This window comes from Saccopteryx leptura, chromosome 2, assembly GCF_036850995.1.
Source record: "Saccopteryx leptura isolate mSacLep1 chromosome 2, mSacLep1_pri_phased_curated, whole genome shotgun sequence".
Taxonomy (NCBI): Eukaryota; Metazoa; Chordata; class Mammalia; order Chiroptera; family Emballonuridae; genus Saccopteryx; species Saccopteryx leptura.
Genome location: NC_089504.1, coordinates 271,113,289 through 271,124,168, shown reverse-complemented (window position 1 = coordinate 271,124,168; position 10,880 = coordinate 271,113,289). Strand labels below are relative to the sequence as shown.

Genomic DNA, 10,880 nt, shown 5'->3' with positions numbered 1-10,880 from the left:
CTCATCACAACCCTGTAAAGTAAGAACTATCATTATCCCTACTTTTAGATGGGAATAACTGAAGCACGGAGATTAGGTAAACAACTTGCCCAAGGAACACAACTATAAAGTGTTAGGGACTAGATTTGAATTGAGGCTATCTGGTTTCAGAGCTCAGCCCCTGAAACCTCTACTCTAGAGCAGGGCTGCTTATTAAAATATAATGGTACAGTGTTATATATCAGTTATAGCTTAATAAACCTGGAAAAAATATAATACACACCACAAATATGAACCACATATATAAGTTTAAATGTATAATAGCCACATTAAAAAGAAAAAGGTAAAATGAATATTAATAATGTATTTATTTAATCAGCTAGTTCCAAAATATTATCAATTCAATGTGTAATCAATATAAAAATTATTACATACATCTTTCACATTTATATGTGAAATCTCCTAAATGTACTGTATATTTTTAAACTTAGATTTTTGATTCAAATGCTAAATTTGCACCAGAAATATTTTATTTATATTGATATTTCATACTTTGAAAAAGTAGATTCACATGCCCAAATTAGCCCAAACATACTTAAAAGTTTTCCAATAACTGAGCCTTTCAAAAAATATCTGCACCCATATGGTCAAACATATTTTCTTTATTTTAGTATAAAATATCTGACTTTGAAGCAAAGTATATCAGTTTTAAAATTATCTGTGTAATTCATTGACTCTTGTGTAAAACTCAGTATTATTAATATTGTATTCAAAGGAGTATTGCATAAATTTAAAAGCAATTCTAAATTCATCAATATTAATAGTTATTCATATTTTTCTTTTCGTTTTTGCAACTAATTTACATAATGCTCTTGCTTACAATGAAAATCATCTGTATATTTATTCATGTTAAAAATGTGTTAAACTGTCATTACTGATTATTATTATAAAGATTTTTAATTTCATTACAAATTCTTAGACCATCTAGATAGATCACAAATATATTTTTCATTCCTTGGAACTTCAGATTTAGCTCATTCCTCTGCAATGTGATATCAGTGAGAAAACATAAATCACACTGCTGTCTTTTTGTCTTTGATTGTTGCATATCTGGCAAGTATTCCTTTCATTTCAAGAAAATCTTGAATTAGAGTCAACAGTATAAGAAATCTTTGTAAAGGTCCCCCAACTACTCAACTGATGAGCATTGGAAAAGAACAAGATCATTACACTGATTTTCTTGTATCTTTTCCACAGCTGATGATTCATAGCATTTGCGCATATATGGAATAATTTTAACTATATTCATGACACTGTTCAGAAAACTGAACATAAATATCTCCAATATATATCATATAAGAAGAATGAAGCAATAGAAGAAAGATCAGTTTCTTGCTTTGAAATGTCAATAAATCCACACTTTCAACTTAACATCGTTGGAGAACTCTTTGTTGGGATCAAAACTATGTTTGCATAACTAGCTGGTTTTTCTTTGACAGATGTAAAGACTCAACAATTTCTACACCAATGTGTTCAGTTTTTAGGCTGTGAGATAAGACTTCTTTTTCTATAAATTTGAAAGTCTTTTGAGACAAAACACATCCAAAGTATTAACTGGGCATGATTCCTCTAAAGCTGAAGAAAACCCTTCCAATGTCAAAAGTTGACTCAATTGAATTTTGATATATGTAGTTAGAAAAATTTTGTATTCAATGTGTAATTATTGAGTGGCTTGATTGAAGAGTTTTTATCTTTATAAACTATCTCTTTTAGTTTTTATCTTATATTTTTCAAATAAAAATTATATAACTGAAATAATAATTTATTTTATTATCTCTCTTTTTAAAATGGTTTTCATTTTTGCACAAGAATACAAGTCATCTTACATAGCTACCAAAGTTATAAGCTCAGATACTTTTCAAATTTGTGTTTAAAATGTTTGTTGGACATTTAATTCTAATTTCAGGGCTCTTTTAGACCTACTACATAGCCAGAATCCTCCTGAATGCCACAAGGGTTCAACAAGTTCTCTCCATTCTAGCTGGTTGGAACTTGAATGCTTCCCAACACATCCAAGGAACTTATATAACTTAAAGCAGTGGTCCCCAACCTTTTTTGGGCCACGGACCAGTTTAATGTCAGAAAATATTTTCACGGACCGGCTTTTAGGGTGGGATGGATAAATGTATCATGTGACCGAGACAAGCGTCAAGAGTGAGTCTTAGATGGCTGTAACAGAGGGAATCTGGTCATTTTTTAAAAATAAAACATCGTTCAGACTTAAATATAAATAAAATGGAAATAGTGTAAGTTATTTATTCTTTCTCTGCGGACTGGTACCAAATGGCCCACGGACCGATACCGGTCCATGTCCTGGGGGTTGGGGACCACTGACTTAAAGCAACCTAAGAATTATCTTTGCTGCCTCACAGAGTTGCATCCTATGTGGCTTAGTATTTAGCCTAAGACTCAAAGAACTCAAAATTTCTGGAGCTTCTTCTATGCACACCCACCTCTTCTCTGGTACTCTGCCTCAAAAATTCCAGCCACCACCTCAACCTCCCCAAACTTTGTTTTCTTGGCCTTCATTTCAGCAAGACTGTTATATCTACTTTGGTTCTCCTTCCTTGTGGTCTGCAAAGTGCCTCCAAGCAGAAAGCCAAGAGTATTGGAAGGATGACTTCGTTTGTTTCTGTTTCCAGGGGTAGCAATTCTGCACTGTGTGTTGTACAATGAGAACAAATATTTCATACATTTTGCCCAATTTTCTTGTTTACAGGGTAACAGGGCAATTCCAGTTCTAGTTAATTTTCATATCTGGAAGTGGAAGTTTCTTCATCACAGTTGCTTCTTGCACTGCTGAAATTGTTCTTGCTAAAGTCAATAAAAATATTTTTCTGGACAAATCAAGCTGCCTTCTCTTTCTAGCTTTCTTCCCTGCTGTCACTGACAGGCTTATTACTTCCTTTCTCCCTAGGAATATAAAGATGGCGTTTCTCTTTTTTTTGTTTAGCAACCCATCTGTTCCTCTAGCTTTTTCTCTGCTGGCGTTACGTCAGTGTCACTTTTCCTGTGCGTGGGCATCGTTGAGGATGGTACTTGAGGCTCCTTTGCTTCCATTATCCAGCTCCTTTTGGGGATCCCGACTCTGCCGCCTGAGGGTTGGCAGTCTGTCTGCTGGCTGGATCAAATGCAAGTTGCAAAGGATTCTCTTCATATTTGGGTTTCCCCTTTTGTCAGTGTCCAAGTATCAGCTCAGTCTCACCATTTGTAAAACACAGAGACCCTGCCTTCTCCACTCCAAAACTTAAAAAAAACATGTGTGTTAAATGTTTGTATGAAGTACATACAAACTGTGGAGAGAATAATAAACACTCACCAACCTTACATCCAACTAAATTACATATAGATAAAGCATTACAGATATAGTTAAAACCCTCACTGTATCCCTTTCAATTGTTTTCCCCTTTCTACCTTCCTTCTGGAAGTAACAAGATTTCTGAATTGATTTTTTTAATTTCCATAATATATATGATGAAGAAAGTGTGTCATAGTTTTGTATGCATATATATACACACACATATATACTGCTCACAAATATTAGGGGATATTTCAAAATGACTATGAAGTGATAAAATATCCCCTAATTTTTGTGAGCAGAATACACACACACACACACACACACACACAGCATTGTATATACTATATAATGCTATTTATTATCATATTTAAGAATATGTAAAGTTTTGTACAGGTGTGTGTGTATAATTAAATATATACTTTCTACATATCCCCGAACAATAAATAGCATTTTACATGTTTTTAGTTCATTCATTCAGAGTTATAGCTTGCCTGAGCTGCTGTGTCTGGACACAGCAGACAAAACAAAGAGACACTCAACAGGACTCAACTTTCCAGGTGCTAAGAGGTCTCCTATTAGAGTGGTTGCCTTAAGGGACAAAGAAGCCAGTACAACTGCTTGCCTCAAAATACAGTCTTGGTCACCTTGGGGGAGGAGCAATTCTGGCTGAAGCAAGGGTATGCTATTTGGTTTTATCTTCTGACCTCACAGTAGAATTCTGGGGAGAAAAAAACAAAGTTTCAAGAAGAACTAACAACTACTACTGATGCTACCACCACCATAGCTGACATCGCTGTGTGTGTCCCACATGTCCATTATGAGTCAGGCACCATAGCAGGTGTTTTTAAAGCACTATCTCATTCCAAATACAATAAAGGACTAAGACTACAAAGACCTTAACCACACCTTTCTCCCAAACACAGACCCTCACTAAATGAGCATCCATTTGGAGAGTCCTCACACATCTTAAACCCACAGTCCAACATTTCCCTCTGCCTGTAGCCTCTTCCCTTTTTATTTCTTTGAGTTAACATCTGGGGCATCAAACATCGCACATCCAGGTCTGACCAATCACTGGCCTCTTCCAGTCTTCAATGGTTTCTCAGTGCCTAATGAATTAAGTACAAACTCTTCAGAGTCTCCTGTAGCGGGCCCCCAACCTGAGTTCCAGATTTATCTCCTACTATTCTTCTATACCCAGCCAAACTATTTTCTGTTCTCCAAATATGCCACACGTATTGCCATCTCAGCAACCTTGCATATGCTGCCTCCCGTACCCAAATGTTACCAGAATGTTCTCCACCTTTCTTATTCATACCTACCCATTGAAATTTTATGCATTCTTCAAGGTTAATTTTGAATGTCCCATTCATTCTTGTCACCTGTTCTTCATTTCCCCAACAGAATAGTGTTTTTCTTTCTTTAATTCTAATTGCATTTTGTTTGCACATCCCTTACCTTATTCTGTGATTCTCTGTGGGCTTAACTTTTCTTCCTCACGGAACTGTAAAACTCAAGAAAGCAATTGCTGAGCCCTCCTCACCTTTGTCTCTCTAGCACCTCTTAGAGTATAAAAGGAAATAATTCATTTTAAATGTGGAGTCCAACATGTGCAAGGACTAGAACTGCATCTCACACAAGGTTATAGCCATTCTCCAGTTCTCTGTCTTTGATCCTAATTAGTCTGGGAAATATAATCACTATAATTCAGTGTGAGTGGGACTTAGCTACTGAGGGCAAGAAAAGGCCTTTGCTGATCAAGAAGCTGGGAAAGCTGGAAGCCTTACATGGGCCGTGCCTGAAACTGGGGGATTCTCAGTTGATAGATAGATATTTGCTCTGTCTATACAGGCATCATGAAGAGAGTGTGTCATCGTTTTATATGAAAGATGGTTAGGATTAAGGATACCAGTGAATGAATGTGTGTGTGTGTACATATGGTGTGTCCAGAGAGGTGAGGTCACTAAGCCTTGATTGTGAATAGTGAAGGCTGCCTTGTTCCTGCTCCTTGGCCCACTACCACAGCAAGTACAAGAGGCCGCCCCAGGCCCTGGTTCTCTCCAGTGCAGTCTTGCTGACCATTTGGTACTGGAGATCGCTTAGGCATATAACAGGGTACATGTCTTTTACTCATTAGTTTTTGTCATGAATTTCTTTCCTGAAAGAAGAGAAAGATGCTTGTGCTATTTGTGTCATTTCCTTCTTTGCTCTGGCCTACTCTAGGCTGTCTTCATCGTTTCCCAAATTAATAGACAATATGTCATCACCTCTTTTTAAAAACAAAACATTTTTTTAAAAACCAGCTCTCAAACCTCGATGACCTTAAAAAACAGCATTAACACAACATGTCTAACCTCAGATTCATCTTTGCTTCCCTTTTTCTTCCTTCCTCTGATACTCCTTCCTCTCCCACATGTGAAAATGGGCTTATTTGTGTTAAAGGCTCCTATAATAGTTCATTCGATCACTCAACTAAAACCCTTACCATTATTTGTCATTCTTCCCTTTGACTTGCTGTCTTCCTTTAATCAAATCTCTCTAGTGTTTCTTTTGCAATGTCTCTCACATCTATATCTTTCCAAGGCCATTTTTAGTTTAAATCAAGGATGGAGGATAGGGTGAGAGAGGGTGTTGGATTGGATCGTCATTTGGGGATTTTTCCTTTCCTTTTTAAAATTTATTAAAAATTTCCCCCCATCGCCTGACCAGGTGGTGGCGCAGTAGATAGAGCGTCGGACTGGGATGCGGAAGGACCCAGGTTTGAGACCCCAGGGTCGCCAGTTTGAGTGCGGGCTCATCTGGCTTGAGCAAAGAGCTCACCAGCTTGGACCCAAGGTCACTGGCTCCAGCAGGGGGTTACTCGGTCTGCTGAAGGCCCACGGTCAAGGCACATGTGAGAAAGCAATCAATGAACAACTAAGAAGTCGGAATGCACAACGAGAAACTGATGATTGATGCTTCTCATCTCTCTCCGTTCCTGTCTGTCTGTCCCTGTCTATCTCTGCCTCTGTAAAAAAAAAAAAAAAAAAAAAAAAAATCCCCCCATTGATTTGAAAAAGAGAGAGAAAGAGAGGGAGGGGGAAAGAGAGAGAATAGCATCAATTCATTCCATTTAGTTGTGCACTCATGATTGCTTTTTCTATGTTCCCTGACCAGGGATCGAACCCATGATCTCATTGTGCTAGGTCAACGTTTTATCCACTCAGCCACCTGGCCAGAGTCTATTTTTTTTTTAATTTTAAATCTTTAATTTGTTTTCATGTTTTTCCTTCATTTTGCTTCCAAAAGGAAAAGAAAACATGGCTCTGTTGCTTTTACAGCGTCCACAGCCCATGGCCGGGGCAGTTCTGACCCCATTGCCTGTGTCTGCCTCTAAAAAGCTCCATGGTGATGCTGACAGAGTGCTTAGCATCATGTGGTCAGGTCCTTATCACCTGGACGCCTGTTTTCACCTCCAGTCAATCTCTTTCGTTTCCTCTTTGTCCAGCCAGTGTTCTTAAACCTTTCAACATGACATCTCCTATTCAAACATTCCTCGTTCTCCCCACTGATCTCAGGGTCAAGTTCAAACTTGCTGACACACTATAATCTCACACCATTTTCTTTCTCTGCAGCTTTCTCAAATACCAGTACGAGGGATTTTCTCACCCTCTTTTCTTCTCATTCTACACACCCCACCCAGGAGTACAAGGCAGAGATGTCCAAACAAAATGCAATCCGTACACTGATGACTCTCAAATTTCTATTTTTAGCCTAGATCTCTTTCCTTCCAGACTGCACTATCCAACTGCTTATGCATGTCCTCAAAATTCATTGTTGCAACATATTTGTCTGTTATATTTCTCTTCTCTCTGTCCCGCTAAGTGGCATTGCTATCCACCAGCCACTCAATCTAGATACATTTCCTCTCCTGCTCTCCCCCCACCAAATAAGTCATTGCGCCCTTTCCTTTACTTACAATACCTCTTGAGTTCGCTCTCTCCATTATTGCCCCTCCGAGCCTTCTTCAGGCTCTCGTTACTCCTATGCCGGCCCTCTGCTCTCCCTATCTCTGTCCTTGCCCTTTGTAATAAGTTCATCCCCCACATTGCTAACAATGTAATTTATCAAGAAATGCATATTTGATCAAACCACTCTCCTGTTTAAAACCGTTCGGTATCTCCTCACTAACTTGAGAATAAAGTCCAATAACTGCATACAACACCGTTCATGACTTGGTGACCCGCCCTGCCCTCACCTCAGCCCACTGCAGAAGGCTGATACCACACCCCCTTCAGCTTCTGGATAGACCCCCTTCTCTCAGCGCTCTGTAGCTTACTTGTAATGAGTTCCCTCTCCTTTTTCTCCCCTGGCTAACGCCTTCTAGTTCAGCGGTTCTCAACCTGTGGGTCGCGACCCTGGCGGGGGTCGCGACCCACAGGTTGAGAACCGCTGTTCTAGTTATCCACTTCTCAAATCTAGAGCTTCTACTTCTAGAAAGCCTTTCTTGCTCCTTACCCGATAGGTTTTGCCCTCCTCTATGGGTACCTCCGTCACAGTATTTATTATGCTATCTATGGTGGTTTGTGGTTTTTTGTTTGTTTTGTTTTTCTTCCCTTTCCAGACTCTCTGAGGGAAATACTCATGTGTTTTCCCTTTTTATCCCCAAAAAACAGCCAGAAAACAGTCAGTCATCAGCACCGAACATTTGTTGAGTGAGTGAATAAGTGTACCTTTGCCAGCTTCCTCTCTTAGTGCTCCTCCAGAAGTCAACTTCTCTAGTAATACATCTTCAAACCTCCCTGTGCGTGCCTGTACTCCACCCCTCCACCCCCTGCCCCCTTCGCTGGCAGGTGCATGATGACATGGAGTAGAGAGACAGAGAAAGAAGGAGGGGCTGAGTGGACATAAGCTGGACACTTTGAGTTTGAGAGCCATGCAGTAAGCAGTTAGTATCCTCCCTTCCCTCTTCTTGTTTTCTTAACTTATTAACATAAGTAAATCTTATCTCTGATCCCCCAGGTCCAGCTTAAATCTCATCTCCTCCACCTCAGCACAAACACCCCCTGTGAGCTCATCAGAATTTATTGTTTTGGCTCTCATCAAATATTGTCCTGAATAAGTACCTATCTTTTTTTGGACACATACCTCATTTATTCTCCTACAGCTTGTGCTCCCTTTGGGTTGAGACCATAACATTTAGCCCTTGGCCTTGTTCATAATAAGACAAATAAATAGGTGTTGTTGCTTGTTTGGTTCACAGGGTGACCAACTGTCCAGGTTTGCCCAGGATGTAGGGAGGTCCTAGGACAGTAGACTTTCAGGGTTAGAATTGGGAGAGTCCCTAGCAAACCAGGACAAGTTGGTCAGCCTGTTGGTTACCTAAACATCTGTGCACATCTGTGTGCACAACAGTGTTTCTTCTAGTGCATATTTCCTGTTTTGTTTCCATAGCTGAACTTTACTTGTTGTGAGCTTTCCCCATCGATGGTGAGCTCTGTGCAGGCAGACTTTGTCTTACCATGGCTGTTTTCCCAGCACCTGGAATGGACCAGCACATTATAGGAGGTTAATGTATATTTTTTGAATGAATGAATTAGAAACATCAAGTACCATTATATCTTGTGATAATCACATTTTCCTTCTGGGTAACAGGACTTCATAGCTGCACATATACAAAATTTGTGAGTGCTAGGCAAGCTTAGGGTAGTGACAGTCTGATTCATTCAATTTCATTTTGTGTGTGTGAATGCCTTTGTACAGAATGAATAGGGCTAATTTTTATAAGAGAAGAATAGAGGAGCCCAGACATGCTAGAATACAAGAAATTGCTCCTGAATATGACAAGACTCACTGGAACCAAACTCCCAGGGGAACAGAGAGGAATGTCACATAGATGAGAGAGACTTTAAGAGAGGATCTCATTTGATCTTTCGCTGCTAGATTCTATACACAAATGGTGCCTAGTACACAGTAGGTGTTAAATTTATGCTGTGGTTATATTTATACACACCCAGAGACACACATTTTTCAAAGGCTAGGACCTGAAAAAATCAGAGAATTTCCAGTTCAATAAATTCTGAACATCCTATAGTGCTACTAATACTGCTTTTTCAAGCCATAGACACTACCTGACATTAAAAATATAAGGTACCTGGGGTGGCAGGGTGGATAGACCATTGACCTAGGATGCTGAGGTTGCCAGTTTGAAACCCTGGGCTTGCTTGGTCAAGGCACATATGGGAGTTGATGCTTCTTGCTCCTCCCCCCTTCTCTATCTCTCTCTCTCCCTCTCTTTTCTCTCTAAAATGAATAAATAATTAATCAATAAATAAAAATATAAGGTTGACTTATTGGAGTCTCAAACTGATCATTTTCTGCAACTTTGAGCTAAAATAGCAAGTCATTAAGAGAGAACACATTGCCAGCATGCTGCAGCTAGACATTTTAATACAGGGATGACTCAAAACCTACTAGTGGCTTCCTCCAGGAGAATGAAAGAGAAAGACCACTTTTAGATTTATATAAAATCTGCATATAGGTGGAAGCATATAGTATTTTTGAAATCACTGCTCCTCAGAATACATCCAGAGGTCAGCCAAGCATTTACTGCCTGCTTTTTCTTCAGATCAAATTCTGACACCAGGTGTGGTATAATATAATTCTTCTGTTGCAATGGAATTTTTTTGAGGGGGTAACTATTGTGTTAAATAAGTGAGTTCATTGGCTGAGATATGAAAATCTTTACAGTGATGAATATATGTGGGTTAGCTAATTTCTTGAATAGAAAGTGTTTGTTTTTTATCTTATCCATAAGAAAACTCGGTTTTGTTTCAAGACTTACTTTAAACATTACTTTTTCTGTAAAATTTTCTCTGCCTCTTTCATCCAAATGAAATTTGATCTTCTTTCCACTGTTTTCACACATCATGAGGAAAACTTACCATATATTCTTTTTTTTTAAAGTTTTCATCTTTAATGAAATGACTTTGGAAATAACATATGTTTCCATGACATCAATACTACAGTGTTTGGAGTCACAGTAAGGTATACAGAATTACATCCGTAATTAATATGAATGCCAACATTTCAAGCAGTAATTTCTGTTACATGGCAAACAAAATCAAGAAAGCAACCATCAAACAAAAAAGACCCATAGCTTCAGACAAGGCAAATCCCAGGATAGCATATGAGAACAGCTGCTGCTTCAGCGAAGGGTTTCTGGCATAACCAATGATAAGGCTGCCAAAGACTGTACCAATACCAGCACCAGAACCAGCCACTCCTACTGTTGCAGCACCTGCATCAATAAATTTGGCAGCAGTATCAATGTCTCTGCTGATTGCACTGGTCTATAACTCCCTTTAGATTAGTTGAGACACACCATTTTGGGCCCCATTTAATACTGTAGAGCCTCTCCAGTCCTGGCCTCTGGTTGAGATAACACTGATGCAGAAATTGGTCTGTATGCAACTCTGGATCCAGCTCAGATCAGAGCAGGGGTGCAGGCGAGCTTGGAGTAGGCAACCATCTTACAGTCCTGAGGGTGGCGCGGCTGGAG

At 39.2% G+C, this 10,880-nt stretch overlaps 1 pseudogene; it reads right to left on the bottom strand.

The window, feature by feature from the left end:
* Window positions 1–10,269: 10,269 nt before the first annotated feature.
* On the bottom strand, window positions 10,270–10,880 carry LOC136393429 (ATP synthase F(0) complex subunit C3, mitochondrial pseudogene; annotated as a pseudogene).